Raw genomic sequence first — 27,139 nt, 5'->3', positions numbered from 1 at the left:
GAAAATGTCTACATTTAAGCTAAATTACTTCTGAAATCATGCCAACTTAGCACACCTTACCACAAGAGCACTTAGCTACTTACTAGCAGTGTGGAGAAAAAAGAACCCTTGAAAAGCAAGGTAAAGTGGATCTAATAATTTGGAGACTTGGCATTCAATGGTTACAAAGGACAGAGAACAAAACATTATTTAAGAAAAGATCCTAAGGATTTATCAGTGCTTAAAGATCCAAAAGTAATTGTTTCATATCTAATCCAAGAAACAAAAATACTGTATGTGTAGAAACTTTTAATGTCGTGACATCATCCCAGTTTACTGAAATTTTGTGATAAGCTTTGTCCTCTATTTTTTCCTGCAAACATTTTAAAGCCTTCCTAATCTTTTCTTTGCCCTATCATCCTCCATGAGCTGTGCTTTTAGTGCTTAAATAAGTATTCCACTTTGTTATCTGGAGATGGGCTTTCAAGCGTGAATGACCTACCCTATTGGTAGATTAAGCTCAACATTTCATTTAGAGCAAAATTACACAGCAATCAAGAACTTCCCTGACTGGAAATTGTTTCTAATGCACTCTCTATTTCTCAAGATGGCACATACAATCTTTGTAGTAAATAGATTACATTAAAAAAGAAAAATATTGTTTTTGAAATCTCATTTTCTTAGAACTGGGCAAAAATACTTGTACATGCCCATATTATGCTCAGCTTCTAATATTTTTTGATTTTCTGAAATTTATAATTTTGCTATAGAAGAAAACTACCAGTAAAATTATAATTTTTTAACTTTTATTTATCCACACTTTACATAAAGAGAACATCCATGTATTCATACTTCATAGTCTATAGAGTGCCTATTTCTTGTAGATTAGAGTCTTTAAGCATAGTTGTCTCCCCAGTGGACCAGAATCAAGTCATACAGATATATACACAGGTAAGTGACACTAATGAATGATATTTTCTACTTAAGGTACATAAGGTATGTTGGATTAATTGAATAGTGCTTATATAGGTCACTGGAATAATTTCCTTTGCAAACATTCATTAGCCAAAATCTTTCTGGATTATTATATTCTGATTTCATTATCCATTCTAATTCTACCATTAGTGATATATTACTATAATCAAACTTCAATTCTATGATTCTTTATTTCCAATTCTAGAAAGCAATCTCAACTCTCTAACAATTTCTTTTACAATTTATCAATTGATATGCCAAAAGAACTGAGGCCAGAAATAGAGCTTAAGTTAATGGAATGGTGGTTAAGAGTTTAACTGAAGTCACAGACCTGGTTGTCAATGTCATTACTTGCTATCTGTGAGATCCTGGATACGATAGTAATTCCTGCTTTACAAACTTAGTATAGGAATAAGATGAATGGATAGTGAAGTATTTGGTGCTGTGCCTCACAATGCCCAATAAAATTTGCAATTACAAGTAGCAATGCCAAATTTCTATGTGATAGTAAGAAGGAAGCCAATAATATTTCCAAATGCAGCCCAGTTAGTATTTTCTTATATCTAAGGCTTCACCAGAGGCATCTTACAAGTTTCCTTTCATTTAATTAGACAACAATAGAAGATTTGAGTACTTCCTAGTTGCACAATGCTAGGTATTAAGATAATAATATTATTATATTATTATATAATTATTATATAATATATATTATTATATAATACTGGTATTATGCTCAGTATTTTAAATATTATGTCTTAGCCAAAGTAGATTGAAAGATTGCCAAGCTGGTGTATGGTAAACCTAAGACTGGAGCTCAAGATATTGTGATTCCAGGCCATGTTTTTAAGGACAAAGACACCCAAAATTGGGGCGAGAAGGAGAGCAGTGTTGTGGCAAGTTAAGCTGCTGCCAGTGACACCAGCATCCCATATCAGCACCAGTTTGAGTTCCAGATGCTCAAATTCTGGGCCAGCTCCCTGCTAATGAGTCTGGGAAAGCAGAGGAAGATGGCCCAAATGCTTGGGACCCTACCACACACATGAGAGACACAGATGGAGTTCCAGGCTCCTGGCTTTGGCCTAGCCCAACCCAGTATATTGCAGCCATTTGAGGAATGAAGCAGTGAATGAAAATCTCTCTCTCTCTCTCCCTCTGTTTCTCTCTCTCCCTCTCTCTTTGTCTTTGTAACTCTGCTTTTCAAGTAAATAAGTAAATCTTTAAATATAAATTATCCACAGGCAACATACAATGTTTTAAGTACTGTGGGAGATTGAGAGGAAACAGGTAAATTATTGCAACTTGGCAGATTCAGATCAAGTGAAATAGAAGAGTTGGCACTGGAGTCAAATGTTAAAATGTAAGTAAAAAGAATAATAGTAATATGGCCAATATTTGTTAGATGATTATTACGTACACTACTAAAATGCTTTATCTGTGCAAATTACAGACAAGGATGGAAGGACATAATTTATCAGGAAAAACTCACAGGACTCAGAAATGAGACAAAAGATGGAAAGAGATTCACATTCCCTTCTATACTCAATGATTGGTTACACTGGGGAATGATGGTACAAAAGTTTTCCATAGCCTAGGCAGCTCATGTCAAGAGCCTCAGGTGGTTACTGACGTCATGCATAAGAGTGTTCATTGTTAAATTAACAACAGGAGTCACTGTGCACTAACTTCCCATGCAGGACCTCTGTCCTCAATGAGTTGTATTATGAGTGTTAACTGTAAGATTAGTCCTCAAGAAGTGTGTGTGTTTGTGTGTGTGTTTGTGTGTGTGTGTGTGTGTGGTGTGCATGTACAAATTGTTGAAATCTTTACTTAGTATGTAGTTGATCTTCTGTGTACAAGATTAATTGAAAATGATTTTGGGGCCGGCGCTGTGGTGCACTGGGTTAATTCTCCGCCTGTGGCACCGGCATCCCATATGGGTGCCGGTTCTAGTCCTGGTTGCTCCTCTTCCAGTCTAGCTCTCTGCTGTGGCCTAGGATAGCAGTAGAGGATGGCCCAAGTGCTTGGGCCCCTGCACCAGCATGGGAGACCGGAAAGAAGCACCTGGATCCTGGCTTCGGACCCGCTCAGCTTCAGCCGTTGCGGCCATTTGGGGAGTGAAACAACAGAAGGAAGACCTTTCTCTCTCTCTCTCACTGTCTGTAACTTACCTGTCAAATAAATAAAATAAAATCTTAAAAAATGATCTTAATGGAGAATGGGACTGGGAAAGGGAGAAAGAGGAGGAGAAGGGTAGGAATGTGGGTTGGAGGGTAGTTATGGTGCGAAAAATAACTATATTCCTAATGTTGTAGTTATGAAATTTGAATTCCTTCAAAAATAAAAAAAATTAAAAATACAGATTTAGAGGCCAGCGCTATGACATAGTAGGTTAAGCCTCCTCCTGTGGTGCTGACATCCCATATGGGCACCGGCTTGAGTCTCGGCTATACCACTTCTGATCCAGCTCCCTGCTAATGATCCGTGAAAGCAGCAGAGGATGGCCCAAGTGATTGGGTCCCTGCACCCTCATGGGAGAACTGTAATAAACTCAAGCTCCTGGCTTTTGCCTGTCCCAGCCCTTGGGGCCCTTTGGGGAGTAACCAGTGGATGGAAAATCTCTCTCTCTCTCTCTCTCTCTCTCTCTCTCTTTCTCTCTATCTCTCTTTCTCTGTTTCTCCTCCTCTCTCCATAACTCTGTCTTTCAAATAAATTAAAAAATAAAATATTTGAAATAGGTAGTTCCTAAAAACACAAGCAAAACTAAATTTTAAAAAATAAATAAATATTAGTGAGACTACCCAACTAATTTTGATACTGGTAAACTGAGAATATGTATTGATCTAAGAAGAGTGTATATAATAGACCTTCAGAAATAGAATTATTTGGGGGCTGGCACTGTGGTATAGTGGATTAAGCTGCCACCTACAAAATGGACATCATATATGGGCACTGGTTTGGTCTCAGCTGCTCCATTTCTGATCCAGCTCCCTGCTAATGCACCTGGGAAAGCAGCAGAAGATGGCCCAAGGGTTTAGGCCTCTGTACCCTCATGGGAGACAAAGAAGACACTCCTGGCTCCTGGTTTTAGCCTGGCCCAGCTTTGGCCATTGTAACCATTTGGGATGTGAAACAGTAGATAGAAGATCTATCTCTCCCTCTCTCTCTGTAACTCTGCTTTTCAAATAAACGAATTAATCTTTAAAAAGAGAAATAGAATTGTTTGGTAGGTAAATTGATATGAACAGTAAGTCAGGTAAGAGATCTTCAAGAGATCTGAGAAAAAGAAAAGAGCTAGAAAGAGTGACAGAGAGAGATGGAAGAACACTGACAGATGAGCAGAGTTCATAGTACTTCTATTGTATGTTTATGAAGCGCATGTATTATACATAAACACACTGTATAATGTACCATGAAAGTAGCATGTGTTTCTCCTGTAGGGCATAGTGTAAAAATTCCAGCAATAGGAGTAAATGGAGGAAACAAGATCCCTTCTTAGGAATAACTGCGAATTAACAAAGAGAGCTATGGGGCCTCTGGACAATCAATTCCACATAAGGGGTAGACACAAGGAAAGAGGTACTAAAGGAGATGAGGCTATTCAACCTGGGAGGTAAGGAAGCGAAAAGACAACAAAAAGAAATGGTATATATTTGAGGTAATGCATATCCCAATTACCCTGAGCTGTCATTATGCATTTCATACATGCACTGAAGTATATCCAATTATTACGTGTCAATCACCAGGGTTTTTTTTTTTTTTAATTAAAAAGACATAGAAAGGGAGGTGATACAGCAGGGAAGGATGTCACAGAATTCTGAGAGGATCTTCAAGAGAGCAGAAGCAATTATAAGTGCCAAGCACTGTTGAGAGATTAGTCATGATACTGACCAAGGAGAAGAGGTCATTGATCAGGAGATTAAAAAATCTCTGCTGCATTATTAGCCTTTTAGAGACAGTGAATTGAGGATCAATGTTAGGTGAAGCCCTGCTACCAAGAATTACAATCTTTTATGAAAAAGTATGCAGTGAAGGAACAATTGGATTAACTTTAGAGACAGAGTATTCTCAGTTTCTTTTTAAAGAAGAGGATAGACTTTATTTATGTCTAGCAGGAAGAATGCAAAAAGAAGAGGGATATACCTTTAAAAATCCCACATTGGAGAGAATATACAGAGTAAGGTGGGGGGTAGAAGGGGGAGTAGGGATGGGTCTTGATCAAGAGCACAGCAGAAGAGAGACCAGAGAAGAATAAAGGAATATTCCTTCACCTGAGGAAGAAACAGAAGGGAAAAAGCTGAGTGACTGTGAGCCAGCAAAGAGGGAAGCTGAGGGGTTTTAAAAATTGTGTGTGTGTGTGTGTGTGAGAGAGAGAGAGAGAGAGAGAGAGAGGGAGGGAGGGAGAGTAAACAATGGGATGAGACGCTTTGCTAAAACAGAAAGGAAAAGTAAGTTGAGATGGAGCAATAAGGCTTGAGACTTCCTCTCTGAGACATCAAGAAATTTGAAAGGGAAGCCAAAACTAAACTATCCCAAGGCTCAGTTTTTGGAGGCTGGCATTCCAAATGGCAGAACCGAAATGCTGGAGGAAGATAGGGTTCAATTATCTTAGGAATGGCAAGTGTCTCATGTGGAAGAGCAACAGGATAAAAGAACAAAAAAGGGTGTGATGGCTTCAAAGATCTGAACCAGAGGAACCAGTTTTGTGGCACAGTGGGTCAAGCTGCCTCCTGTGACACCAGCCTCCAAAATGGGTACCAGTTCAAGTCCTAGTTGTTCTGTTTCTTATCAAGATCTCTGCTAATGTGCCTGGGAAAACAGCAGACAATGACCCAAATACTTGGACCCCTACCACCCACATGGGAACCCAGAATGAGGTTCCAGGCTCCAGGCTTCCATCTAGCCCTGCCCTCACCAATGAGTCCATTTGGGGTGTTACCAAGTGGATGGAAACTCTCTCTCTCTCTCTTTCTCTCTGTCTCTCTGTAAATCTGCCTTAAAAGTAATTCAATCAATCTTTTTTAAAAATAAAGATTTCAATCAGGAACCCATCTCTACAATGCCAATGATGATGATGATGACAAATGTGTGTAGCTTTTTTTAAAGATTTATTTATTATTATTTGAAAGTCAGAGTTACACAGAGAGAGAAGGAGAGGCAGAGAAAGAGAGAGAGAGAGAGGTCTTCCATCCACTGGTTCACTCCCCAATTGGCCGCAACGGCCAGAACTGTGCCAATTCAAAGCCAGGAGCCAGGAGCCTCCTCCAGGTCTCCCACTCAGGTGCAGGGGCCCAAGGACTTGGGCCATCTTCCACTGATTTCCCAGGCCATAACAGAGAGCTGGATTGGAAGTAGAGCAGCCGGAACCCGAACCGGCACCCATATGGGATGCCGGCACTGCAGGTGGCAGCTTCACCTGCTACGCCACAGCATTGGCCCCAAATGTGTATAATTTTTACTGTGTTAGATACCACAGTTTTTATATCTGTATATTGACCCTTTTCATCCATGAAAAAGTTCTTCCCAGGTGCACCATCAGGGAGCTGAAACAGAAATAGAGCAGCTGGGAGTCAAACCAGTACTCACTTGGGATGCCATTGTTGCAGGCAGTAACCAGAAGAACATATTTATTTCCTAATTAAATGTATATGCCACACTCACATTTTCACTTTTAATAAGTTCTATTTGTAAATCCATTTATATAGAACACATCATTTCCACGGCACATGGGCAATTTGCTTCTACTTTTCTACTTCACATTTTAGATGGCTCTGGAACATTGCTCTTTTCCCAAACATCCCATTAATGCATGATTTAGGAAGTAAACATGAGTTGAAAATAAAATCCTCTTGGATATTCTGCTGTTTTAAAATATAAAGGGTTCAGTAATCCTTTAAATCTGTAATCACTAAAAGAAAGCCATTGTCACTAAATCACAGCAGTTCTACAGAAACTGCGTAATGCAAAGTTCTCCAAAGAATAATTACCATTAAATGTGACTATGAAACAATAGTGGTACATTACAAGGCCACTTACACATGCATACTGTTTTATTTGACATTATTGAAGTCTTTATCCTCTTGGTTGGAAATGAGATTATAGTAAATCCAATCAGAGTCATAAAACTATTGGAGGTGAAAAGTTCTATACTTTCAATCAAATGTGAGCATGCAGTATTATGCATAAGCAAAGAGATATATTTGACCTAAAGCTGGCCTGATAGCCTAAAAATTAATTCATTTTAAAATATGATATATGCAGCACACATATGGCACAGCAATTAAGGCACCTCTTGGGACAGCCACACCCCAAAGCAGAGTGCCTGGATTGGAGTCCTGGCTCACTCCTAATTCCAGCTTCCTGCTGGCATGCACCCTGGGAGGCAGCAGGGAGTGACTCTGGCAGTTGACTTCCTTTCACTCCCTTGGAAGACAGATTGAGTTCCAAGCTCTTGGCTTCAGCTATTGCAGCCAATTGGGGACTGATCCCAGAAGATAAGAGATCTTTGTCTCCATCTCTCTTAATTTTAGATAAATAAATTTTTAAATAAAGTGAAATATGAGGTTTTTTTTTCTAGCCACAAAGTTATATATCTAGTATCTGATTAAAGAGAGCAGGGGTCAATTGTCTTGGGGCTAAGAATTATCAAAGAGCTGCAAAAAGACAAAAGAAATAAGAATGACATCATATATAACTTTGTGGCTAAAAAAACCTCATATTTCACTTTATTTAAAATAGTTAAGCCAGGAGTCCAAGTTCAATATAATGGGTCAAAGAAACCAAAAAGAGGTAGAATGGATAACAGTGATGATGGGAAGAGGAAGAGAGTGAGGTGGATGATGATGGTGGCAAACATTTCAAAGTACTTTTCTTCTCATACTTTACACCCCATTTTAACTATCACAGAGCAATTTTGCTAGGAATATATTGATGCTCATTTTATACAATACTGAAGATCTACAACTCTTGTTAATATGTTCTGTTCTTAAAATTAACAGTTTTAATTTAAATTCTAAGAAAATGTGCCTGTTTTCATTAATTTAATATTTTTCTTCATTAATAAGCTTTCTTATTCCAGTTTTCCTTTGTGAGACTACTTTTTAACCTTAACTCTATCTGTAGAGTCTTTGTGTTCAACTTTTGTATTTTAAAAATATTTAGAAGCCTCATTTTTTAAATTTCAGTAAGTAAGCTTTTCTGGATGAAATTATATTAAGAACTTTCCTTGCAAGATAATTTAGTCTTTATTGGATGATTTCTAGTGTATTATGTTGTATAACTATTAGTAGCACTAATTTTCCTGGAATTTCCCTCTGCTCTGAAAGCTGAGAAATTAGAATGAATAAAAGAAGATTAAAAATTCATTTAGAATCAGGAGCCAGAGGGAGAAGATTGTGGACTGAAAGCAAGTAGTGTCAGAATTTTACCTCAGTCTTCCCATGAGCCAAGCACACAGAGGAGAGTGGGCCCCAAACACCAATTCCCATTCTCCAAGCCTGCAGTCTCCTGAGGGTTAATTTTTACTCCAGCTAAGAGAGCATTCATAAATTGTCAGGAGCTTGAATAGTCTCAGTACAAAAAGCCTTTGCGTGTAAACATCTCTGAAACAGGCAAATGATAGATAGCACCATGGGCATTTTGTATCTTCCTGGCTTGGGCCATTTGCTAGCTTATACATTTTTAGACGGGAGCTATAATGCTATTGAATTGATGACAGCAACAGACAAGAATTTAGAGACAGGAAGATTCCTTCAGAGAGTCATTCCCCAAACAAACTGATAGCACTTAAGAGTTTAAGTGACACCTCTTCTCTAAAATCCCTACAACAAACACCTGAAAAAGCCGTGGGATCTCGTGGCATCAGGTGTGAACTGAAGCACAATTCACCCCTTGAATTATACCATATCATCCGATAAGCCTCTATGTTAACAAATCATGTGCACTAGGACTCCTCTTCTCTTCTTCTGGAAAATGATTAGGCAAAAATCTTTTATCTTCTTTCCATTTCCTTTGATCAGAAGACAATTAGCTACCCAAAGGAATTCCATATTTGTTATTCAGCACTAAAAGTAGCTTTATTTTTATTTAACTAAAATATAATTGTTTTAACAGTAACATTGGCATGTAAATTTAATTGAGCTGCTGATAAAATATGTTCTATTAGTGGAAAAAGTATAAAATTAAGAGTGTTCTTGTATGCTCTTAATAAGACCAAAGTATTCTCCTTATGTTGCTACATTGAATTTTTAATGCATTTATAAATTTATTAATATAAGCAGAACAGATAGAATGTATTCCATAGATACAATTCCAAGAATATAATGATACTCTCCTCCCTCCTCTTTCCTTTCTTTTTTTTTTTTTTTTTTTTTGCTTTTAATTTTTTGAGATAACACACTTCCAACTTACTTTATAACCACAGGCTTCAGCTCCTCAAAATAAAAGAGTTCTACAAGTAAAAAGCAGGAAGACCAATGTGCTACACTAACTGTTGAAGAATGAAAAAAGAATGTGTGCCATGTTGAAAAGTGTTCACATCCAACAGCCAGGTGGCCTGAGTTCAAATTTTAGGTCTGTCTTCTTTAAGATGCTAGAGGGTTTACACAGGAGGCTCTTGCTCTCTAAGTAAGTTATCTCATTTTTAACATTAGCAGAAAGAAGTAGGTGAGTTTTAGGCCTTTCAGTCCTATGTAGCATGTACAAAAATAACATATTCCTAAATATCCGTTGCTTAAGTGCTCAACTGAATTGATAGATAACTTTCAGCTAAACTTCTGGCCAGATGGGAGCTTTATGCAAAATGATTCAGTCTTTCATTATTCAAAAGATTCACAGGATTTTTGGTAGCTCTTCCAAACTATTCTCCCCACACACATTTTAAAGAGTTAGGTCTACACTAGTAAGAAATGTATAGATTTATTCTTCTTAAGATTTAAAAAGTAAATGAGAGGGGCATTACAAAATTAACTCTAATTTTGCCAACACTAACAAAATCAAATCACATAAGATATTCTGTGGTCCAGAAAACCACACCAGGCTCTCCCCACGCTGATACTGGATCCCAGCTGGTTGGAATGGTTCCTTTGCTACCAGTTATATATTATTTTTGTTTTTCAAACTATGATTAGGGGATTGAGCATACAATTTATTTTTGGGTTTTGGTGTTTTGTGTTGGATTTTTTTTCCATATGTATCCTGGTATTTGAAGAACATTAGACTCAAACTCCTGGGCCCCACCAGCATAACAGTGTCAGTTACTGGCACTCTTTCAAGATAGATGGCCTCCCAAACATTAGTCAGTAGTTTTGGAAACATGTGTCCCTAACCAAAGAAGGCTAAGGTTAAATAGTGTGAATGAACAAGAGCAATAACCATCAAAAGATGAATGACTCCAGGCATCCCTCTTCCTAAAAGACAATCAGCATATGAAACATGGTAAGACATGATAATATGCTATTTATTACTGCACTATACAACACAGTACCTGTCAGCCAGGTGGTCGCTTGAATTTACGTCCAAATTGACATTCAATTCAATTCAATTTTAGATTGAATTAAGTATTCAGTGTGTGAATTGCAATAACCACATTTTATATGGTAGTGGAGGCTGGTACAGTGGTGTAGCATGTAATGCCGTCAACTGTAATGCTGGAATCCCATATGGGTGCCAGTTAAGTCCCAGCTCTCTGCTGTGGCCTGGGAAAGCCGTAGAAGATGACCCAAGTCCTTGGGCCCCTGCACCCACGTGGGAGACCTGGAGGAAGCTCCTGGGTCCTGGCTTTGGATCGGTGCTGCTCTGGCCATTGCAGCCATCTGGGGAGTGAACCAGTGGAAAGAAGACCTCTCTCTCTCTCTGCCTCTGCCTCTCTGTAAATCTACCTTTCAAATAAATAAGTACATCCTTTATATATATATATATATATATATATATATATATATATAAAGGTCAGTAGTCACATGTGGCAACTGGCTGCTGCACTGGCCAGTACAGTTGTAAAAGGTGTAAAACATTTATATCACCACGAAATGCTCCACTGGGCCAGAGTTGGACTGTTAGAATGCCCGGGAAGGAATAGGCACTAATGAAATCTGAGGAAAAGAATGATAATTAGACGGACAAAGACATTTTGAATAGCAAAGATGGAACTGGGAAAAGCTTATTTTCAAGGGGATGAAATGCATTTTTCTCCCTTTTGCATATTAAATGCTTTGCCTCAATCTTCAACTTTTTGTATATATTAATATATTTACTATGCCAGAAAGATCATTCAGCTGCTCAATTGATATTATTGAAGTGTTTTCTAACAATAACTGTAGGATATGGATTGGGTCATATTTTTCCTAATTATTAATATTCCCTTAGGTTTATAAAAATTCAATTATATGGAACTTTTAAAAAAATTTGTTTGGGAGACAGAGAGACAAAAACAGAGAGGTCTCATCCACTGTCTCACTCTTCAAATGCCTTCAGCAGTTTCACTTGGGGCTGGAGCCAAAGCCAGAAGCCTGCAGATGAATCCAGGTCTCTAATCACTTGAGATTTCACTGCTGCCTTTCAGGATTTTCACTAGCAAGAGCTGGAGTAAGGAGCAGAGCTTGGAAAGAAACCCAGCACTAGGATGTGAAAGGTAGGCATCTTAATCCAACATGCAACGATTTGAGCATACAAAACTTCACATACTCATTTCAACTCACAAAATTCTGAGAACCAAGATTCTTGTCCCTGCTTTATACATAGGAAAATATGTTAATGACATTCAGATGACTTGTTAAGTTTACAGTAATATTCAAATTTAGAGGGCTTATATGGCCATTTACCCTAGTGCAGTTAATAACAACATGTCCAGTGCTTAAGGCCTATTCTTCTAACTCACTGTACAGGACTCTCGACACTAAACCACATCTAGAGAGCCCTACAGCTTCAGCAGACTCAATTTTGACATTTGGCATAAGATCCTTTGTACTATATATGGAGCTGAATCTGTTGAGCCATGTGGAAGTGTTTTGGAAATAATAAAAAAATTATTTCTGACATTTTGTTTTTTATAAGGTATTTTCATACTATATATGCATGTATGTATGTGTGTATGTATGTATATTATATATTTGTTTGGATTTTTGCAAGTTCACTCCTATGAGAGAATCAAAGCAGCATTGTATTCTTTAGTATATCCTTTGAAGAACAACTGCTTGGGTTCCAATTACAAGCTATGAAATTTTGAGAAAGTTATTTCAACTGCCTTACCCTCCATTTGCTCATTTGGAAAACAATATTCTTTACTGTAGATTTAAATTAAGTAACATAAGTTAAGCATTTAAGGATAGTACTTCACACATGGTAAATACTCAAAGTGTCAGTTGTTTATGTTGTTGCTGCTATTATGGTTATACTAATGTTGATGAGAATGATAATCATTCAAAATTACTTGCTGTGATAGTTTCAAAACATGCCCCAAATAAGCAAAAAACCTCCCAGTATCCTATATCTGGGTAATCTGCTTCCATATTGGATATGTGCTAACTGTGACTGGTTTCGTGGTGCAGTGGGTTAAAGCCCTAGCCTGAAGCGCTGGCATCCTATATGGGCGCCGGTTCTAGTCCCGGCTGCTCCTCTTCTGGCCCGGCTCTCTGCTATGGTCTGGGTAAGCAGTAGAAGATGGCCCAAGTCCTTGGGCCCCTGCACCCACATGGGAGACCCAGAAGAAGCTCCTGGCTCTTGGCTTCAGATCAGCACAGCACCGGCCATTGTGGCCATCTGGGGAGTGAACCAATGGATAGAAGACCTCTCTCTCTGTCTCTACCTCTCTCTGTAATTCTGTCTTTCAAATAAATAAAAAATAAATTTAAAAAATTAGAATGTAATGACATTATTCCAGTTTGAGATCTAGACACTTAAAAAAAAGGTCTGGCAGTTTTATCTCCTGTGCTTTTGGGAGCCTGTCAGCCATCGTAAGGGAAGTTAGGTCTGACGGAGAGAAATCAAGTAGAATGCTCATCTGGAAAAAGCACAAAGAGACAGTGAAGCCTAGGAGACTAAATAAAGAGGCATAGCAATCCTGTCATCCTTGTCTGGCCCAACCTTTTGGCAATCCCTGCGAAGGCACTGGAAGTCATTTTGCATGTTCTAGTCTTCACCACTGCCTGACCACAGCCCATAAATGATAGCAAGTGAAACCAGCAAAAGAACCATCCACCTGAGCCCCAGTTAAAAATTGACAGAGGGGCCAGTGGCTCACTTGGTTACTCCTGCACCTACGGAGGATTAAGTACATGCAGATTTAGTACATGTAGGATTTAGTACATGTGGCGCCGGCATCCCATATGGGTTCTAGTCCCGGTTGCTCCTCTTCCAGTCCAGCTCTCTGTTGTGGCCCGGGAGGGCAGTGGAGGATGGCCCAAGTGCTTGGGACCTGCACCCGCATGGGAGACCAGGAGGAAGCACCTGGCTCCTGACTTTGGATTGGTACAGTGCTGGCCATAGAGGCCATTTGGGGAGTGAACCAGTGGAAGGAAGACCTTTCTCTGTCTCTCTCTCTCTCTCTCTCTCTCTCTCACTGTCTATAACTCTATCTGTCAAATTAAAAAAAAATCAACAAAAATATGACAAATATTTAAATGTTGCTATTTTAATTCAGTTTCTGGTAGTGGTAATTCCTAATTCAATAATAGATAACAAGAACACCACTATTAGCTGCAAAACTACATATTAATCTCCAAAGTCTTGTAACCAAGGAAACAATTTAAGACTCTCCATTGCCTTTCACTGTTGATCAGTTTTTTATTTACTTTATAATGTATCTGCCTCACCCATAATTTTGCTTAGCATAGATTCTTTATTATGTTTAAACAAATATACTTGACCTACCCTTCATATAATCTTTCTTCCATTTTTTATATCTCTTATTCATAGCATTTTCACTACTGGTAATAGTTTTTCCTTTTATAGAGACCAATCTGTTTTTATTTTCTTCTTCTAGGAAGTATTCCTTAACTTTACTTCTGTTCTTGGCTCACAGAGACACATTTTGTACCATCCAAATGCACTGAATACACGTGTTTTATTTATGATGGAGTCTTTATTGTGCCTCAATTGAATTTCCACTTTGAAGAGCAGGAATGTATTTGTTTCCTGTTCCCATCTAGGATTTAGTACATGTAATGCTCCATCCATAGACTGCCTGCCAGGGACAGATTCATATTACTATCCTCTAAAAAGATCTGACTAAAATATCAATTTCAGTTCAGTGATCTAAAACAAAAATAGTGATTTTTAAGGACACTGAACTCTAGAATATAATTTCCTTATGACATAATTTAACCTGTAGTCAGTCAACATGGAGAGCCAAAATATAGTCAAAAATGTGATGAGAAGACAATGTTACTCAAATGATTTGAGTACTTAATGACATCTATCAGAGAGGGTCTCATGAACCCATGTGCACATAAGGTTATACCCACTATGAAGCCCAGGAAGTCCTTAGGCCAGGTATACTCTTTCCTAGACTGTGTCGAGTTAAATATGCTAAATATTCCTCAAATAAATTTTAAATCATTTGCAAGTGTTTACTAAACATCTACCATGTGCCAGGCATTGGGGATAAAGCCCTCACCTAAAGGAGATGAAAATCCTCACCCTAGAGAGAGTCACATTCTGTGAAAAGCTTATGGCTTGCTAATAAAAATAAGTTCTAGAAAGAAAAGCCATAGTATTACATATACAAATATATTGCTTTTCTATATAATATTAGAAAATACATATCTGGCCATGAATTTTGAAGATGCAATACCATCAAAAATAAGTAAATACCTCACTGAGGCTGAGATTGAGGACTGCATGATGCTAGTTGTGCATAATGTTAAACCATACTTCCTACGTCTTGAATTGTAAATCATTTAAGTCTTTGTGTTAGCAAAGAATAATCCCTTTTAAAAAATTAGTTAGAACTTTAAGCAAATCCAAAGCAAATATGTAAAGCAGTCTGTTATCTGATCTATATCTTAAGCTAATGTGCATTTCTTTAAAATATGTCAAAATATCTAGAAAGTGAAAGAATTTTCATGAGTACAATCTAATGTTATCATTTCTGTGTCAGTATGAGCTTCATCAAGGCCTAATACAAAATAAATGTTCCTTCATTTTATTCCCATAAGGTGCCCAAGGTTCACTTATATTAGAAGATTAATATAGATTGTATATAACATGTGTGTATATTTAACTAGGCTTGGCAGAAGTTTCCCTCCCACCCTCTGCTCTCTAGAAGTACAAGTTTTAGCTTTCAGTAATACAGTTGGCATGACCTAAAAATTTCTATAAACACATTTTTCCCTTCTTATCTAGGGCTCCCTTCCATTCATTGGGATCAATGTTTAGATTATTTCCAGAGAGGGGACAGCACCTTGTCAAGGCCTGTAAAATGTCAGGGGTCATCTGAACGTGAATCCACCATTGGAGCCTGGGAAGAATGCATTTACTCTTAACAGCCTGCAGTGTTAGCGTGTGAAAAATTAGGATGTCAGAAGATAGCCATTTAAGGAGGGTGAGTGTAAAGTGACTCCACCATTAGGCCTATTGGAGTGAAATGACCATCATGTCAAGGAAACACTGGAGCATTAATGGAAAAGGAAATGAAGCAAACAGAAAAAATAGTAAATGCATGACCCAAAATAGCATTGACGGTAATAATAAAAATTGTGCTTACAGAACCCAAAAGATTTACGAATTGCAATTACTGCACGATTCCTACAAAGATTTCTCACTGTACTACATTATTTTCCTTTATTAGTACCTCTAGAATATAAGTAAATGAGTACTGGCAGGTTCTTATTAACATCTAGCATTTCTTACCTTTTAAAAGTACAAACTAGATGTTGTTTTCCTTTTTGAGTTAATTAGACTCTACTTCCAATGCAGACCTATCATATAGATGCGTGTCTTCATTGATGATTTATACAAGTCTCATGAAACTATCAGAGCACACAAGATCAGATTCACTATGTCATCAAAGAGATGATTTTGCATGACTCAGAAGTATAGCAGAAAGATACTAAAGTCAAACATTTATTAGCTATTTCTCACTGAACAGATATTTTACTTCTTTAAAAAGCATAATAATTCCCTTCAAACAGTTGTCATCAGATAGACTGAGTTTGAAATGTCTCTAACACTGACAAATCCTTAAAGCTAGTTTTGTATTTACTGTAACAAGGTATGCAAGAATGTATGAGAGAATGAAACTGAAGAAATTCCTAAGTATCTCAAATATTGATTAAGGTTAATCATCACCATCATTAAATTCAAACATGCTTCCTCATATGACTTGAGGCATCCCTACTCCCATACCACATCTTTTCCATTGAGTACTAAATACCAGTTTGACTTAGTAGCTCAAAATTAAAAATAGAAACACCCCCATGATGTAATACAGGACTACTTTAAAAGCTGGGGCAGGGGGCTATGCCAGCACCCTGTGTGTGCACTGGTTCAAATCCTAGCTATTCTATTTCCAGTCCCTGCTAATGGCTTCTGGGACAGCAGCATAAGATAGCCAAAGTACTTGGGCCCCTTCCACCTCTCTGGGAGACCCAGATGATGCTCCTGCTCCTGCTCCGTCTGACTCTTTCGTGGCCATTGCAGCCACTTGGGAGTGAAACAGAAGATGGAAGACTCTCTCTCTCTCTCTCTAACATTACCTTTCAAATAAGTAAATAATCCTTTTCAAAAAAGAGTTTGTGGGGGCCGGTGCTATGGTACAGCGGGTTAAAACCCTGGCCTGAAGTGCTGGCATCCCATATGGGCGCCAATTCTAGTCCAAGCTGCCCCACTTATGATGGCCCAAGTCCTTGGGCCCCTGCACCCGTGTGGGAGACCTGGAAGAATCTCCTGGCTCCTGGCTTCGGGTCGGCACAGCTCTGGCCGTTGAGGCCATCTGGGGAGTGAACCAATGGATGGAAGACCTCTCTCTCTGTCTCTACCTCTCTCTGTAACTCTGTCTATCAAATAAATAAAATAAACCTTTAAAAAAAAAGAGTTTGTGGAGTCAGGCATTTGGCTGATGCCATGTGGAATGCCCACATCCCATATATGAGTGCCTTAGTTTGAGTCCTGTTTCCATTCCTGGTTCCGCCTTCCTGAAGCAGGTGATAGCTTCAGTAGTCGGTCCCTGCACACACATGGGCTACCTGGATTGAGTTACTGGCTCCTGGCTTCAATGTGTCTCAGCCATGTCTCTTGTAAGTATCTGAGGGGGCCAGGGCTGTGGTGTAGTGGCAAAACCACCACCTATAGTGCTGGCATCCCATATGAGTGCCAGTTCGAGACCCAGCTGCTCCACTTCCTATCCTGCTCTCTGCTATGGTCTGGGAAAGCAGTGGAAGTTGGCCCAAGTCCTTGGGCCCCTGTATCCATGTGGGAGACCCGGAAGAAGCTCCTGGCTCCTGGCTTTGAATCAGCTTAGCTGTGACCATTGTGTCCATTTGGGGAGTAAATCAGCAGATGGAAGACCTTTCTATCTCTCCCTCTCACTGTCTGTAATTCTCTCTCTCAAATAAATAAATAAAATATTTTAAAAAAAGAACAGATTTTAAACCTGACGCAAAATAGACTTGCAGGGCAAGCTCTTGATGTCTCACATGAACCCATTCTTTGGACAGAGAATAGAGCAAGTGTCTGTACCTAGATCACAGCAGCATTGTTTGACATTCATGATGTGTGGAAGCTCTTGGCCATCATGTCTGTGCAGCCCAAACATTGTTGACAAAAGAGCTTGGGAACACAAGGAAACTCTGGAAGAGTCTCATATCCCTTCCTGTTTGATTGGAGAGCACTTCTTTGCAAAATCGTGAATATAGTTTGGATGGTGTTCAAAGTACAGAAAGCAGAATGAATTTTATGTTCCTTTTCTTTTCTAATATCTTTCTCATATATCATCTAAATCCCAACTGTTCCAGGCCTTTGTTCATCACTTCAGTGCAAAGAGGACAACTCAAAAGTGGGAGAATTATTCTAAGAAAGCTTGACCCAGGCAAGGCCTAGTAAAAGGATTAGCACCGACTTCTTGGCCACTGTGCTTTTATTTATGCATGGTTCTTAAGAGCGCACTGCTGATTCCCATTTAACTTGCTATTCTCTAATCCTATTATTTTATCACTACTCTTGCCTCACTCTGAAATGTCCAATCCTGTGTCCTTAGGATAGTTTTCCCCTCACAGGTAAATTGTTCTTTATTGATGCTTTCAGACATTACCCAACTTGTCAAAGCCATTTTAAAACCAGTGCTCTTCTCCAGAATTTTACTTTTGTGTGCAAATTCCCCACAAAGAGCTATATAACTGGCATTTGAAGTTATCATGAACATATACTTGTCCTGAATATTGTTATAAAATGGCCATGGTGTTGTATGGATTACATACCTATGCATACATATGCATAATAAAGATACCTAATGCATTCCCCCTATTCAAAGTGATCCAAAAGGCCTGGGCAAGCTGGATTTCCAGAAAGGAAACCAGAAATGCAAAGCAGGGTTTGACATTCAGAAGGTCAACGTGATAAAAGAACTGCTTTGAAGGAGGATCGGGTTGTTGTAGAAAATAGAGGGGAAGTCCAAGGGAAAGAATGTTAGCAAAGGCATAAAGAATTTCTAGAACCCTCTTATAATGAGAGGACCAGAGTACCTGAAACCAGGACTTCGCTGAGAGACACAGAAAGAGAACCCAGAGTCTTGCACCAAACCAAGCAGAGCATTTCATCATTGATCAGGCTGTCAAAAATATTCAACAATATAGTCTGGCATGACGTGTTAAAGCACATCTGATTAGCCGGGTCCAAATCCACATTGTTCTTTCAACTAGCTTTGAGTTCTTGGGAAAGTTACTTGCATTTCTTTCCGTGGATGTAAAGTGGGGACCCCAAAAGTACCCACTCACAGGCCACTTGTGAGTACAAAATACGATGCATGTAAGCTGATTACTGACATTGGCCTGGACCAGACACTGTTGTGGCACTAAAGACACATGAGCGAAGTGCATTCCATTGCTATCAGCAGCCCTGTTGGTTAAGGAATTTTAGATTTATTGGACTGAGTGAAAGGCAGCCCCTTTTTGTTTGTTTTAAACAGGGAAGTGTTGTGATGAAAATTGACGTGGAGGTAAATAATATACTAATCATGTAGTGAAAGATGGACAGGGTAGCAACAGCTGAAGGCAATATCAACTAGGAGCTTTATAGTCCAGATATTGGAATGACCTTATAGTTAACAATTATAAAAGATCCTGACTGTGAGTTAGAACATACACCCTTCATTTGCATATTTAGCCTAAAGATCTGAAATGGTCAAATGGATAGAAACATCAGAGTTGAAAGGCACATATTCCTTCTGAAGCATTCATTTTTTTAAGATTTGAGCAATATTATAAATGTACACTGCAGAAAAGAGCAACAAGTCATTGATTCATGCCTTAATTTTCCTGAATTGTGTTGGTTGAGTATAACTGAGCAGTAAGCTACTTCTATCAAGACCAAATAAAACCCAGGCAACTCAAAATAATCTGTTTAAAACATTAATGAACAAACAAGAATAAGTTAATTAAATGAACAATGATCTGAAGCTCAGAAGATCTGGTATGAGTCCTTCTGCTGCTTCACCATCTAAGAAAAATAAAGAACCAAGCAAATATAAAAAAAAAAAAAAATGGAAGTCCCTCTGCTAGGTCTCAGTTTCCTCAACAGGAAGATTGGGAACCGTAGATTCTCAAAATTCCTCCCAGCTCCCAGTTCCAGAAATACATGACATAACTGAAAGGGTTGCTCGTCCCAAACAACTCAGCCTTGTAGAGAGCATTGCTTTGCTGCCTTGAAGATTGGCACTGTGTTCAGCCCTTCTTGTAGGGTATGACTGCACTTAACACAAAAGGCATGTGTGTAACACATTCTTCCAGTGCTAAAACCCAGCAGAGCTACAGCCTGCTGCTCAGTTTTTAGAAATATTGAAAGTCAATTCTAGTCAGCCTGTTATGTTTGAATTGATCATAGTGAGGTTATTTATAGCCAGTAAATGTATAAATGCTGCAAATTATGTTTTTGTTCATTTGAGAACCAGTTGTTAAACAATTATCAGCTCACCAATGGGAAAAGTAAACCAACAACAAAAACCTTCTGTTTATTTTTATAGTTTTGAAGTATGATTGGCTCCATGCTAAAAAATGGTGGGAATCATTTCAAATAACAATTCAGAGCAAAATAAGTTCATTTAAAACTAAATGCAGTGAGATGTCACAAATAACCTAATTTCTACTCTTCCATTTCGTGTTTTCTCTATTGTTTCAAGATCATTTCGTCTTGATAAATGAAAGCTACCCAGAAGACATGGAATCCTGTGGCCTAGCTGGAAATCACAGTCAAGGTTGTATGAATAGAACGTCCTCAATGGGTTGTTGCAGGAAGCGGATTAACTTTGCCTTAAACATCATCAGGGATAAACAAGAGCACTCACCCTAGAAGTGCTGCCAGTGGCTTAACATCAACCCACAGAAAGAGCTCAAGGCAAGCTTTACTCCCAATAAATATCCTGATATTGAATCTAAGGAACTCTAAATTTGGTTTGCAAGATTGCCAACACATGTTACAATGCTTCCTGGGGCCCAGCAATGCCACAGAATCATTCTAAAGAAAGCCAACAGTAGTGGGTGAGACAAGAACCTTCAATCTGGATTTAATTTCTCATAAATAAAATAAATGTGTCTTTTTAAAGCTTTCTGTGCGTATGTTGACAAAAGAGAAACCTTGCAAATGCACAAGGCAAGAAAACTGAAGTTCCAAGAGTCTTTGTTAGAGAAGAGTGAAACGTTGAAATCTAATTCATTACAAAAGCCTGACAGAACCTTCCAGAGGATGAGAGGTTGCATTGAAGCAGTCACCAAATACCAAAAAATTCCAGGAAGCTTTCATATCTGGATTCTTACACCCTTCTTGCTGCTTTTATCAAAATAGATTCTGTACAACAGTAAAGATAACAACCAAGGCAACTGGCATTATAATCAGTTGGCACACATCTGATGGTAGGCAGTATGAGCAACATTGTTTAGCCAGATAACAGTGTAATTACATAAAGAAAAAATTTAAAAGCATGATCACAAAAAGACCTAGAGTAGAAATCAGAGCAGGGACGGGCATTGCGGCGCAGTGGGTTAAGCCCCTGCTTTTGAGGCAGACAGAGTCCCAGCTGCTTCTCTTTTTACTCAGCTCCCTGTTAACACTCTGGGGAAAGCAGCAGATGATCCAAATTTCTGGTTCCTGGCTTCCACCTGGCCCAGCCCTGACCTTTGCAGCCTTTTGTGTGTGTGTGTGTGTGTTTCTCACTCTCTCCTCTGTCACTGGCTTTTAAATATCGAAGGAAGGAAAGGGGGCAGGTGCTGTGATATAGTGGGCTAAACCTCCACCTGTGGTGCTGAAATCCCATATGGGCACCAGTTTGAGTCTCAGCTGCTCCTCTTCCAATCCAGCTCTCTGATATGGCCTGGTGGAAGACAGCCCAGGTGCTTGGGCCCCTGCACCTGCCAGGAGACACGAAAGAGGCTCTTGGCCCCTGGCTTCAGATTGGCTCAGCTCCAGCCATTGTTGTCATCTCTACCTCTCAAATAAACAACTAAAATCTTAAAAAAAAAAAAAAAAAGTGGGGGGGAGGAAGGGAGGGAGGAGGGAAGGAGAAAGAGACAGAGAGAGGAAGAGGAGAGAGAGAAAGAAAGAAAAAGAATGAAAGAGAGGGGCCAGCGCTGTGGCACAGCGGGTAAACGCCCTGGTCTGAAGTGCCGGCATCCCATATGGATGCCGGTTCTAGCCTTGGCTGCTCCTCTTCTGATCCAGCTCTCTGCTTTGGCCTGGGAAAGCAATAGAAGATGGTCCAACTCCTTGGGCCCCTGCACCTGCATGGCAGACACGGAATAAGCTCCTGGCTCCTGGCTTCGGATTGGCGCAGCTCCAGCCGTTGTGGCCATTTGGAGAGTGAACCATTGGATGGAAGACTTCTCTCTCCCCGCCTCTCCTCTCTCTGTGTAACTCTGACTTTCAAATAAATAAATCAATCTTTAAAAAAAAAATGAAAGAGAAAATGCCCTAAAATGTCTGTCTCCCCAGGAATATAAACTATATGTTCTCCAGTTATGTTCAACATGTGACTTAAATGTCAAATCCATTTCTAAGAATGTGGTCCCATATTCTTTTCCCATATTCCTTTATAGGCTTATCAAACTAACAACTACTAGAGGTATTAACGATTCCAACATTTGAAAGTGTAGACCATTTGGAAATCACCAATATTTGATTAATAATCTTGTAAGCATTCTCAAAAAATGGAGAGAATAAAAACATGTTTCCCTAGTGGAAAAGAAAAAAAAGGAGTTAGCAGAATTTTTAGAAAATTGATGTCAATGTCAAATTCCTTAATCATAAATCTTTCTCTAATTATTTATGATCAATCCATAAAAATTACCTGAGATAAGTTGAAGAATAGGACAAAAGATAGTTTTAAAACTAAAGTATAAATTAAGCACCATTATTCTTCTGTTGATTTGGGTTTTATTAAGATGATTATTTTACAGTATCAAAATGATGCAATGATTAACCTCTAAAGGGAAAATGAGCAAAATATCTTTCAAGCTAATGTAAAAATGACCATAAAATATGAACTCTCCTGGGTGTCTCACGAGAAAGAATTATTGGTTGTGTGCAGTGATTTTCATTTCTGTTGAAGGGGTTGGATCTGACATTTGGGACCAAAGGGAAGAACCGTCTCTTAGTCTTTTAAATTTCCATGCAAATTCAGCAACTGGAAAAAAAAATCCCTGTAAACAATTTATACATAATTTATGTAAAAGATTCCTGCTGCTGCTACAAAACAGAACGTAACCACACCAAATGTATTAGAGGCATCACTCTGAACAGGCCTGACAGTTCTAGGAGCGGGAATCAGACATAATCTTATTATTTGGCTGTAGTTTGGACAGCTTCTAGGCACAACTTAAAAAACTGAATTTAAAAGATTGCTTTCTAAAATGGCATTTTCCCATTCAAGCTTCTGTTTCCAATTTGTATTCTCTCTCACACTCCATTCCTCTCCTTGCGCCCCTTGTCCACTCCTCCTCTTTGCTCATTCAGTCACCTCCTTTCCTCCTCTCCTGGCTTCTGGGCCAGCTATTTGTGAAGTGAGAACACACTTCTGTAGGATTTCCTTTTGTAAACTGAATGCAAGTTGTCTCAACATTACGCTAACGATGAGAGGTTGGTCTCAAGCATGGCTGTCTCATATATACAAAGTCACTGTTGTTGAGAGATGTGTTGAAGCGGGGCCAATTTTTTCTTAAATGAATTTACCAAAGGCCACTATCAAGGAGCTAGATCTTTGGAAACATTTATACAAAACATGGTGATAGTGGAAACCAGATGCTTTAGTTTCTATTACAACACTTCGGGGAGGTGGATCTTTTTTTTCCCTCTGGTATAAAGAGCAAGTTTCCACACTTTATCATAGACATGGTGCAGGAAACCATATCACAATGTGCCTCCAATAATCTGTGGCTGTTATTAATATCAATGGAGAAGAGCTATAAATTCCACCCTGACATGCCTTCAGTGGTGTGAACCCCCAAATCTACTCTAATCCCAAGATTAGATACTGAAGTGCTGCTTCAATTGTACAATATTATCACATCCTATCACTTGGCCCCATTTCAACCTGGAGCATTTATTGACAATACTATCCAAGCTGTTGCTAAGTTGTGAGCTCTCTACCTTATCTGTGGCTCCTTTTACAGCCTTGACTGGCAAGGGTCTCTCAGAGGAAGAGTCCACCATAGTAATATCCCCAGATGCTACCACCTTGGTTGGACCTCCTTTAATATGAAAGGTCATTAATCAATGCAAACATTTACTTACTCTCAGTTAATTTTAAAGTAGAAGAATCAGTCTCCTTTGTTTTTTTGTTTTGTTTTGTTTTGTTTTGTTTTAGGTAGTAGGGGGTGCTGCTAATTTGGAATTCCTCTCTGGATTTCTTTTGATCTCTTTAAAGTTATGTGATGATATGAGAAACTATTTTGTTGGTATTCCTGGCATTGTTTCCCCATAAAAGATTCTTTATGTGTATCTTCAGAACGAACAGTGAATTAAGCACTAAAGTTAAAAAGAAGCCAACACATTCACAATAGTAGATGTTGAAAGCAGGAGAAATATCTAGAGATATGTAATGAGAAAAACAAATCTTGTCAGCAGAAAACAGGACTGTTCAAGCTTTCTGGATCCTTGGAGTTATACAGAAGCCTGGTAAAAATTTGTCATTTTGTATATACATAAATTTGTAGGATAAATGGTTAAGATTATATGTACTTATAATTGACTATCTAAAATTAAATTTATATCTATAATTGTAAAAAACAATATCAATTTGTACTAAAAACAATACATTGAAGTTAAGTTTTTCAATTAATTATGCAGTTTGGGATTTGAATTATCATATTTTAAAAACCCAACTTTAAGGTGACTAAGCATTTAAACTGGGAAAACAGTCATCACAACACAAAGGAAAAATGGATTCTATTTTAATAAAATACAACCTGGAGATGAAAAGATATTATTTTCATTCGATTTGCATCTTGGTCAATTGTGCATGTTTAGAATTGCTCCCTGGATGTGCACCTTCTGTAAGAAAGCATTTGCTAGTTTTTATGAGGGACAGAGTTAAAGAGAAACCATGAATGCATGCAGAATCTAAAAGCTTCTGAATTGTATTAATTTAATCACTTAAATATAAATGAATGTGAAACTTTGGTACTCAGTTCTCTTTAAAATTTTTATTTACTAAAAATGTTTCATAGTTTATCGTGTACTAGCCTACCTCGTATTTACCTAAGTCTAAGTTGCGACCTTATTAAAGCCACATTAGTTTAAAAGTATGTTTTCCCAACAGATTGATAGAATTTAAAAGTTTGGAAAGAATCAATGTGAAAATAGGATCAAGGGCCAGAAGTTTGCCTTATATTCCAGTGTGGTCTCTAGTTTAATTGCGTGGGGTTTTTGTTGTTGATGTTGTTATTTACCTCAATGCAATCACCAAGCAGGTGACTGAGGGGGAATGTATACATGGTTCCAAACTAACTCAGCACAGGTTTCCCACACTCTCACTCTCCCAGGCTCCTTTACAACAATAACACAGAGAACAGAAGTAAACACACCAGGGCAGCTGCCACAGTCGTGTAATATGTTAGTAAAACATTAGTTCTTTGCCTCATTTTTACTGTGAAATATGGCTTTCAAAAATTTTTAAATTTTTTATTTATTCATGAGAAAGACTGAAACAGAGATACAGACAGAGACAGTTCTTATTCACACCCCTAAATGTCTGCAACAGCCAGAATGAGACCAGGCCACAGCTGGGAGTTTGACATCCAATGCAGGTCTTCCATGTGAGGGTCAGAAGCCCAATCACCTGAACCATCACCACTGTCTCCCAGGGTGCACATTAGAAAGATACTGGAGTCAGGATCTAGAATCAGGTATTAAACCCACACACAAAGTGGGATGTGGGCATATTAACCAGTGTCTTAACTTTCTAGGTTAAATTTCTGTCCCTCAAAATTTGGATTTCAATCCTAGATCAAATTCATGTTTAGTAGATGTGTGTTAATGTATTAACATGTCTAAAAAAAATTGAAGTAGTTGGAATTGTGTTGTAGGATAAAAGAAACAAGCAGAATCCAACTCATAACAATTTTCATCACATGATTAGCAGTGGAAATCAAGTTATTCATATGTTGTATCAAATATCAAATATAATATTAGTAGGTGTGGCCTGTGGGAATTGATGAAGTGGTGAAAACTCACCCTCTGGACAGGCATTTGATATAACTGTTAAGGTTGGGAAGCCTGCATCCCATACCAGAGTGCCAGATTTTGGGTCTGTTCTCAACTCCCTATGCCAGCTTCCTGCTAACATTTACCCTGGGAGTTAGCAGGTGATGGCTCAGGTAATTGAGTGCCTATCATCCAAAACCTGAATTCTCTCTTTCTCACTTTCTCTCTCTCATTCTCTCTCTCTCATTCTCTCTCTCTCTCTCTTTCTCTCTTTCTTTTTATCTTTGAAATAAATATGAAAATAACTAAAAACCAAAGACACTTGAGTGAGTGATTACCAAGTGAGGACACAGCAAGAACAAGTCTTCCTAAATGTGGAATCTGCTGGCACCTTTCTCTTGGCCTTTCCACTCTCCAGAATGTCAGCAACGCTTTTCTGTTATTTACAAATGACCCAATTTAGGGTATTTTGTTACACAGTCTGAAAGGACAAGACAAGTCCCACAGCATTTCTTGAAGTAGGTACATATCCCCAGATTCTTCATTTCCGTCAGGAGATCACTGCTGTTTACTCCACATTTTCCCTCCTGCAATCTTTTCCACTTCTCTTAAGTGTAAAGAAAAGAGAAGGTTGTTAAAAGATAAAAAACCTAGTCTTGAAGAAAGTTTGAATCAATGGCAATGAATTAAGTTAAGTAATATCTCATAGTTGAGATGATAAAATCCAAGAATAGGCCAGAACCAGGTACTTAATATTGAGAAGACTAACTGAAAACAGAAAATTTTTGAAGAATTAATAATGAATGACCAAAATACATGTGACTCACATGTTAACTGGTAGAGTTAAAAGACTTGAGCTGGCCAGCACTAGGGCTCACTTGGCTAATCCACCGCTTGTGGCCTGACACCCCAGGTTCTAGTCCTGGTTGGGGTGCCGGATTCTGTCCCAGTTGCTCCTCTTCCAGTCCAGCTCTCTGCTGTGGCTCGAGAAGGCAATGGAGGATGGCCCAAGTGCTTCGGATCAGCATAGCGTGCTAGCCGCAGTGCATGGGCCAGCCGTAGTGGCCATTTGGGGGGTGAACCAATGGAAAAGGAAGACCTTTATCTCTGTCTCTCTTTCTCTCACTAACTTGGTCTGTCCAAAAAAAAAAAAAAAAAGACTTAAGCTGATGAATATAAATGCAGATGGGCAAGACCATGACCTTAATGAAATAGAAGATAGAAAAAGATGACTGAGATAGAAAACCAAATGAATGTCCAAAAAATTACCAGAAATAAAGAATAAAATGAAAACTGTGGTTAAAGATTACAGAGAAAATGCAGAGGTAGAATGATCAATCCTAGTTTACCC

Source organism: Oryctolagus cuniculus, chromosome 8, assembly GCF_964237555.1.
Source record: "Oryctolagus cuniculus chromosome 8, mOryCun1.1, whole genome shotgun sequence".
NCBI classification, from domain to species: domain Eukaryota; kingdom Metazoa; phylum Chordata; class Mammalia; order Lagomorpha; family Leporidae; genus Oryctolagus; species Oryctolagus cuniculus.
Note: the sequence above shows the minus strand (reverse complement) of the source record.